This window comes from Rhopalosiphum maidis, chromosome 3, assembly GCF_003676215.2.
Source record: "Rhopalosiphum maidis isolate BTI-1 chromosome 3, ASM367621v3, whole genome shotgun sequence".
NCBI lineage: Eukaryota > Metazoa > Arthropoda > Insecta > Hemiptera > Aphididae > Rhopalosiphum > Rhopalosiphum maidis.
Genome location: NC_040879.1, coordinates 27,803,475 through 27,813,285, shown reverse-complemented (window position 1 = coordinate 27,813,285; position 9,811 = coordinate 27,803,475).

The window sequence follows — 9,811 nt, the reverse complement described above, 5'->3', positions numbered from 1 at the left end:
TATTTAAGTTTGAGACACAAAGAACAATACATCTTGAAAGACACGAGATATATTTTGTTTGATCAATACTCGTATAAAAGTTGTGTGATCAAGTACATAGTATAGTTACAAGTTTATAACTTGCACCGAGCATCACAAAACCGTTGATATAGGTAATATATATCCAATTTTAATTTATTTGTTCTTAGGTATTATTTTTTATTTTTTTAGACTTTTTTAATACAATAATGTCAACAATATCTAAATATCAAATGTCAATATTATCTTAATTTTACGGCAAATTTGTTATCAGTGACCTATACGAAGACACGAAGTATAAATCTAATCGAATTAAAGTCCACGGAACACTACCAGTTTTATATAAAAACTAAAAATACAATATATTAGTGTTTTAATTAAAATATTAGTTAACCTTAACTCCATTCAGTATTAAAAAAAATTATATGGGTTTCTAAATAATTGTTATTCATTAGCATAATATGTACTAATATATTATCATGTAGGAATAGACAATAATACGATGTATATATTGTAAAATTAATGAAAGCTTAATCCTATGTGATAGACTGATAGGTATTATAAAATGGTAATTTATATCAGTCAATGGCATTTAAGTTGCATACTATATATGTATATTATATACAAATACGTAGACGTCTGCACTTTTGATATTATATTATAAATTAAACTGGGAAAGTTACTCAAAACTTTGGTACACAGTTTTGGTACAAAAAATAAACATTCATTAAATCATTACTTTTATTATTTAAAGAACAAATTTATTTAATAACATAAATTATAGATCACATATTTGACACACGCGATTATATATATAATTATATATCGTATCTATACATAAGAAATTCGTATATTTTTAGAAATAAATCATGAAAATATAAATAAAAATATATAAAAATTTGTTTTGTAGGTAATATAAAAAAAAAATTGTACAATTTCACAAAGACGGCATACAAAGTTGTATGTGTTGTTTCTATTTTACTAACGTATCTATATAACAGCAAATTTGTTTTTAGTAGAACCAATTTTGTGATGTTACCTTTATATATTAGAGCGAATTTGCGAATTGATTTTATTATCAAACTTAAAGGTAATACAATTATTTAAATTATTTATTATCTATATCGGTTTTTACGATATTTTAATTTTTAAGCGAATAGTAAGTATGTAGGTACAATACTAAAATATAAAAATGGTGATAATCGTTTTGTCAACAATCACCAGTATTTAACCACCAGTAATATACGTATAGAAAAATAAATATATTATAGAATATGAAATTCCCTAGAAATCATTTTTCGTATACAATTAATTATTATAACAATATGTATTTATGTCCATTACACTATTACAGTGACCTACTATATGGTGAAGTGCACTCGAAACCTGCTATAAACCTACATCTATATGTATAGCAGAGCGAGTTAATACGAGTGGTTTTAAACAATATAATATAAAATAGTAATACTTTTATAAATTTACAAAACAAGACTATTATTTGTATACTACTGGTAGCTACAGTAAACTATATCATAGTATCGATTTTTTAGTATTCGTTGTAAGCGAATATAATAATTAATAACCAATAGCCATAATTGACCACTATAATAAGAGATAATAAGAGGTAGATATATATATAAAATAATACAATTTTTGTTGTGCCGGGGCAGACCCAACACTCGGTGAGGCTAGCTTAAGTATTAAACTTAGGTATTTTGTCAAACTCATGAATTACATTTGTATTTATATGTATTTACATTTACTAACAAAATTCGATGAACCGTAAAGCCGGTTTTCACTTCACCGTTTCTTATTTTGTTCTTTTGTTCCATTTTCCGTTTATCCATAACAATCACTATACTAATAAGGTAAAAAATATTTTGGTAATACACCAACACATTACCAATAAGTTATATTTAAATCACAACTACTCAGTATTATAGAGGGATCTCAGCATTAGAAGCCATAACATAAAAATGTATTTTCTCTGTTTGTTGTATGTGTAATATACTAATTTAGCAACAAAAGTATTCTGTGCTTCTACCATTATGATTCTATGGTTTAGTTAAGGGAAAAATCACCTAATAAACATTTTATAAAGAAGAATATTTCCTGTATATTGGCTAGTATTTAAATATTTTAATTTTTTAATAAGTTATTTATTGTTAAAAATAATTGAAATAAGTTTAATAAAAAAGGGGGAAGTATATAACCGCTCTGTTGTACCTTGTACATTTGTATGTCAAATAAACTTTGTTATCGAGGAGTAAATCACTGTAAAGTATGTGTTAATTTGAATACAATGAAAAATTATTGGATGCGAAAAACAATTCTGAGCGAAAACGATCGTCAACCTATATCAATAGACAATCAGTATATATTTTATGATTTATTTAAATTGGTATTAAATTAATGTTTTAATTTTTTATTTTATTATATGTATATTGTATACGTATAATATAATACAAATATTTAACGAGGCGAACATGTTTATATTATGTTATAATATAATGTGTGATATTTATTTTATATTATATCGATTTTATTTAATTAATTTATAGAATTAGACACAGAAAAAACAACTATACGTATACTAAAGTAGTATGGTACAAGTGACAACTAACAAGTGAACAACTATTTAAAGGACGTTATACACGCAAGTGTTGTCACCACGTATTATTAGCGCACATGATGATGGCAAATTGTACGTTGAAATAGCGGTTTTACTATGTTACTTTTAATAATATTAGAGCAATTTAACCTTATAAAACCTTACATTAATCAAATTCAAAGGTGAGAGTTATGTCAAGGGTACCTTGAAAGTTTAGTTTTGATATTTTAATTTTGGAGGAAGTAATGATCATTTTAAAATTGTAAATTTTAAAATGTGTATTACTTACTATTAAAATATCAAAATCAAACAAAATCCTATGAAGGTGTCTTAGATAAAATTCTTAATTTAAAATTTGATAATAGGCTAATTCACTCTAATAGTCTAATATTAAAAATAACTAGCTGTATAAAACGCAGTGACAACATATGCATGTATTACGTTCTTTAAGGATGTCTGCGTAACGTTTGTTTTTTTTATTTGGCTCACTCATGACATAAACAAAATACATTCACGCAAAATAATTTTATTTATGTTTTTTGTAATCTTATTTGAGTAAAATTAACTATTACAAAAATTATAGAGAATAATATTTTTAAGGGCATGATATATCAATTTTTCTAAATATTGTCTCAAAATAATTTAATATCTATTTTTTCAAATAAAATATAATGTAAAATAATAATTAAATAAGGGGTCGATATGGACCACTTTGGAGACCTCCAAATTAAACAAAAGGGATACAAAACTTGGATTTAATGCATACCTAATAGGTACATATTATAACATACTACAGTTCGCAATATAATTCACTAAATATAATATGTTATTGAAAAATCATAGGTTCTGAAACACTCGTTTTTTTCTAAAACTCAGAATTCAAAACTATATAATAATAAAATATTGATATTTAATAATTTTATTTTGCATTTACAGTTTAGCTTATTGAGTATCAACTATGTTTTATGTTTTGTCTTTTTTAATTGGAAAATCGGGATTTGGTATTATGATAATAACAGAGAAGTTACTTCTAACTAAGAACAGATTAAGTTATTTAGAATTGTGTGATGTTTTTATATTAATGTTTATAAATTATAAGCAAAATTAAATTGTTTAATATGATGTATAATTATATGAATCATTAAAAGTCTAAAAAATAAATACAATTATTATAGATATAAGATATTTATTTATGATAAAGATTTTATTTTTATTATGAACCAAATGTAAATAATCTACTACCTGCATATTCTGCAGTATTTATCACGCTTTTAATATTATATATTTTATACTTAATAGAATAATATGTACTGATTTTGGGTTCACAAGTATCACGACACTAGACTCTTGGATTTATTGTTTTATATTTGATTACTATACTGTGTCTGTGTGGCTGCAAGTACATTAATCTTTGATTATATAAAACAATTAAAATATTAGATATTTTTCAATACATTTATAAATATTATAAATAATAATGTACGCGGGTAGCGTGTGACTGTGACAAAATAAATAATAATAATATTTTTTGTAAAAATAGCTTGAACATTAGATCATTATACTATGAACTTGATTAATATTGATATTTTTAATATTTTTAGTAATACCTATTGCATACTATATAGAATTTAGATAAAATAAGAAAACACTTTAACTGTATATACTATAGGATGACAGAATAGACAGAATAATAAGATAATATAGCTTGTTGTCTCTATTTATCACACATTCATTGTAGTAAATGATGATTAGGTGTCTAATACCTATATGGTTATATCGCACATTCGCACTACATCAATAATGATATATAAAGCTATGAAACATTAACTATACTGAAAAGTATCCCGACTCCCGAGGTAAATGGTGAAGAAAAAAAATCGTCTGTTACAAGAAGTCTATTAAATATTAATTATTAATTCCATATTTAAAAAACATTAAATCATTATTTGGATTAAAATTGCATTATACTTTCCCGTTGTTAAGGCATTATTTATAGCATTATCAGTATTCAGTAATCAGTATCATGTTCATTGTCCATAGTTTATATTGTATAGAATTTACCTATTATTAGTGACCAGTAAGGATTGGGTGTTAAAATTTAAATTCGACGATAAATCATTGCATACTTATAAAAACAATTCTAAGTGTGAAGACGGTGTGTCTTTTATTTATATTTACTATTATTCTTTATTAGTTTTAGAGAATTCTTAATTCTAGTTACTCATTTAAGGATAAAAGGGGATGGTGAACATGATTGATTATCATCCCGTGCACATAATATGTTATATAATATATTATATTAAACGCCACATATATTCACACCTAAATTTATAATATTTGTTTAGACATTTTATAATTTATACATATACGAGTTTGTTTTATTGTATACTTCAGTTTTACTCGCTTTAATACTAAAATAATATAATATGCACGTCGACATAATTTAATTGACAGAGGGAGAGGTTATTGAAAAGTAAATAGATAATCATAAAAACCTTTTTCATTTCGCGTTCAGACAGGTAGATATACAAATACAATATTATATACTCGTCGTATTTTATTTATATTTCATTATATTGATACGTACATCTTCAAAATGTATAATACATATTATTATATCTACATGCTATACATACTATAGTCATACTACATAGATATATCTATCAATGGTTAGTACTTCGTTTTTTAATTTATTTTTATCCGAATATGATAGAGATAGACTGTTTTAATAGGTAATATAAGCAGATGTGAGGTGTAATATTCCTGAATAAAAAATAATACATACAACTATATTATATTATATATATATATATATATATATACTTTGGATTTAATCTTTAAATCACAATCCGCGATGTGAGAGTATAATTTATACATTACAATTGTCCAATGATTTTAATTTTTAAGTTTGTATAAGTTGTATTTATAAAAAACATTTGAAATGTTTTAATTTATATTGAAGTTTAATAGATAGTTCTGGACAAAGATTCACTCAAATAGTGGAGAAAACTAGAAACTATTACTTATGTTAATCAATGTATACTACAACTACAGTATACTATAATTATTGTTCATGAAATTAAGATCACAAAATTTTTAATAACAATTAAATGTCTGAGTTAATAATACATTAATCATTTATATACAATAAAATTCAAAACAATTGTGGGTATAAATGTCGTGATAATACGTTTTGAGTTATTGGCGTTATTGCACCTCGATATTGTCAATATAGGCAAATTATATAATAAATAGGAAAATTCGTAAATTTGATTACTTTACTAATGCTAAAGTAAAAATCGAGGAACTTACTCTTCTGTTAGAAGTCTCAACTCTCAAGGTACCTCATCACTGAATACTTGGTAGATTACTGTAATAAATGGGTAAAATGTTAATTCAATGATAAATCATAATTTCAAGGTATACAAAGAACAATTCTGAGCTGAGTCGAAGACTAGTTCTAAGGGCATTTTATAGTTTTATTATATATTTTTATATTTTTATAATATTAATAATTTTTATTTTTCTGATTTTTTATAAAAATAATATCGCATCTCAATATTATATTATTAGTTATTATAATATAATAATAAAATATAATTCAATGATATTGTATTATAGAATAGTTAATAGGTTTAGGGTATAATATCGGTAATATCGGTTTACGGAAAAAAAATTAACGAAATAAAAACCAAAATAATAATTCATATAATGATTTATCAATATTATAAACTATATAGATAATTAATATAATTTTAGTGGGATCAAATATGATTTTAAAACATTTTAGAATGATTTATTTTTCGTCAACATTTACAGTATGTACATCTACATTTACCAATTTATTGCAATAATGAATACATTTATTTATATGATTGTCAAAAAATAAAGTTAAGCAAGTAGGTGCTGCCCAGCTATATATTATGTGTTAAGTAGATCACTGTAAATTGCTATTAAAGTAATTTATTTTATAATCTTACCATTAGTAATACAGTGGGTTAAATTAATTTTTGGCAAAACATTGCATTTTAAAATATCATTGTGCATTAAATTTGTGTGTATAAAATAGTATAATATAGTGTATAGGAATATGCTCCACTTTCTTTCTGGATCTACTATATATTTTTCATATTTAATTAAAATATGAATCAATACGCAAATGTAGAAATAATAATATAATAATTGATGATAAAAAAGATGTATGTATAATGAATAAAATTCATAAATATCTTTATAATAAATCGTTAAATTAATTGATTTCACTGATTTCAGCTAATTTATTTAAAACATATAGGACGATAGGTGCTAGCCGTCTTACATAGTTTTTAATTCATAGTTTTTTCCTTTGATTTTTATTTTTTTCCGGGATTTGAGATTCGGAAGATTTTATTATTTATTAGTCTAAGTATTTTTAAATTGTCATTGCGTCATTTGTGTACATGGGAAATAACTATTAATAGAATGGCAAAAATCTCAAGTACTTACTCTCTACGACCACTATTTTTTAAATTACAAAGTTAAATTAGCAAAAATCATTGGACGAAACATTATTATTTTTTGTTTAAATATCTAATTTCGGAAAATTATCACTTCATTTGTCTATAAAAAAATTGAAATGATGGTTAACTATATAAACGATGTATTTTTTTCATACTTTTTAACTGCTGAAAGAATAACTTACATTGAACTTTGTCTTAAATTTTAAAGTTTTTCGAAGAAAATGGAATATTTTATCATCATAAAACGCAAAAAATTAAAAAAATTAAAAAAGAGTTGTCATTTTCATATGACCATAAATATCTATTATAAAAACACTCAATATATTTTAAAAATTATATCATGTTTAGAAAATGCTAATCTAAATATTTAATAAGAATGTAAAATTCTTACAGTTCTTCAATATCTTTTTTAATAAATGAGTAAAATTTAGAAAAGAACAGGAATTTTTATACCAAATTAGTTTTTGATAAAATCGAAATGTTTATGTAGTAGGAATAGGTACCTATAGTTAATAATTTTAATTCAAAAATGAACAATCGTAGACTTAGAATTTTCGCCTAATTAATGTTTACTAGACATCTGATATATAATTTGATTTTTTTAAATATATTGTAACTATTTGTGCTAGTTAATGGTACCTGAAGTTGTATAAGTTTTTTTTAAATTATTAAAGTAATTACCTTCATTTTTATGAGCATTTATGAGCATTATAATTTATAATGATGGTATCCACAAACAATATTTGGTTAAATATTAGTCGTAATAACATTATTTAATATTACTTAAATTATCTTTATCTTTTCACAATGAGATTCTCAAAATATTTAGATATACTTTAAGTTTTTCAATTTTTTATAGGAATTTGAAAAATTTTATTTTTATTTTTTTATTTTACGTTTTTTTATTAAATGTTGATAAAAAAATTTAAGATAGTTCAAAAATCTTGATTATTACAATATGTACAATACCTCGCATAAGTCATTCTAATTTTTAATATAGAAAGTAGAAGGGTATTTTTTTATAAGTTTTAGAAGTTTCAAATTCCGCGATATTGGTTAGGCATGTAAGCAAACATTAATGATTTTAGTCATTTTTTTTTCAAAAAAAAAAAAAAATATTCGTATAGAATTGAAACTTTTCATCATTATGTTTATTATTATTTTGTATTTAGGTACCATATTTTACTACACATTATAGGTACACCATAACATGTTTAAAATATTATAATTAATTTTAAGCTATTGGTTTTTGGTAAAAATTAGTTCCACATAATCTTTTTACAAATAGCAATATAAATGCTGATCAGAATAGTTTTTGATTGAACATTGTGTTCAATCAAAAATATCCGTACAATATCCATTACAGTTTCCTACTCAATGTCGAAGCATGCTTATTTATATGTACTAACTACTACTAAGTATACAACTAAGCGAACTATTCGGTTTTTTTTTTTTTATTGTAACTAATCGTCGAGTTAACGGACTGATGCATTTTCAAATTGTTTTTTCTTTTTTCGTCGATTTTGTCGAACATTTGTTTTAACAGGTCTAAATTAAAATATACCTTGCTATAAGTTCTTAAAATACAATGCTCCTATTTCAGAAGAAAAATGTAATAATATTTTCTATTTTTAACCTCCAAAAAGTTCAAACTACTTGATCAAATTTTATACCAGAAACCCATTTTAAAGTTTAATTACTGAATCATTTTTTCTATTCCAAAATATGATTATAGAAATGTCATAATATACACATATTATTCACAATATTTAAATAAAAACACATATCATTGAATAAATTATAAAACCAATACATTCATCGCTCCGTGCAGAATCTAAAATTATATGATAATATGATAATACAAATAATAAAAAAAACTTAGTATTACGCGTTAAGTTAAAAATCTATTGGTATTATTTTTCTAATAACATTACATTTACTGAATATATTAATACAATCTCTAATAAAGTCTTTTACGAGTATTTGGCTTTTTAAGTAGTAATTGTTAGGAATTTAATCACTCGACATGTTTATTTGTTTTATAATTTTCTCTTATCCGTTCGATGGTATGAATCGATAATATATAGACATATAGTCCATATGAATGTTATATAATTAATAATAGTAATTAGAAAAAATAAAAAGTTTAATGCTTACTCTAGTTGATGTTATGGTAAGTACTTATTATAACCACTAGATCACCAGATAATCAAAATATTATAATTTATAATATATGAGTTGGTATAAACTATAGTGAATATTTTTAGAATTTTTATATAAATGCACCATTAAAGTAGTATCATTGATTATTATCGTTGTACCTACCTAATAACTATTAAAAATGTGTACCCTAGTTTTTCATTTTAAAATTATACTAATTATTAGATATAGCATGAGACTAACGTATTTATGGCATGACTATATAAAAAAATACATTGTTATTTGTTAATCTGGAACACTTGAGTATGTAGTATATTTTATAATATCACTTCTAGACTTTTGTTTTAGTTGTAGGCAAATTTGTTGTAAGAGATTTTGTATTTTGATTGTAAAATAAAATTATAATAAGCTCCAATATATGGGCTACGAATCGAAAAAAGGTTGAAGATCGCCGTACTGATATAGTGATATCCACCGGTCATCGTTTGCTCATTATCTGTTTATAATATAGAAACATTATAAA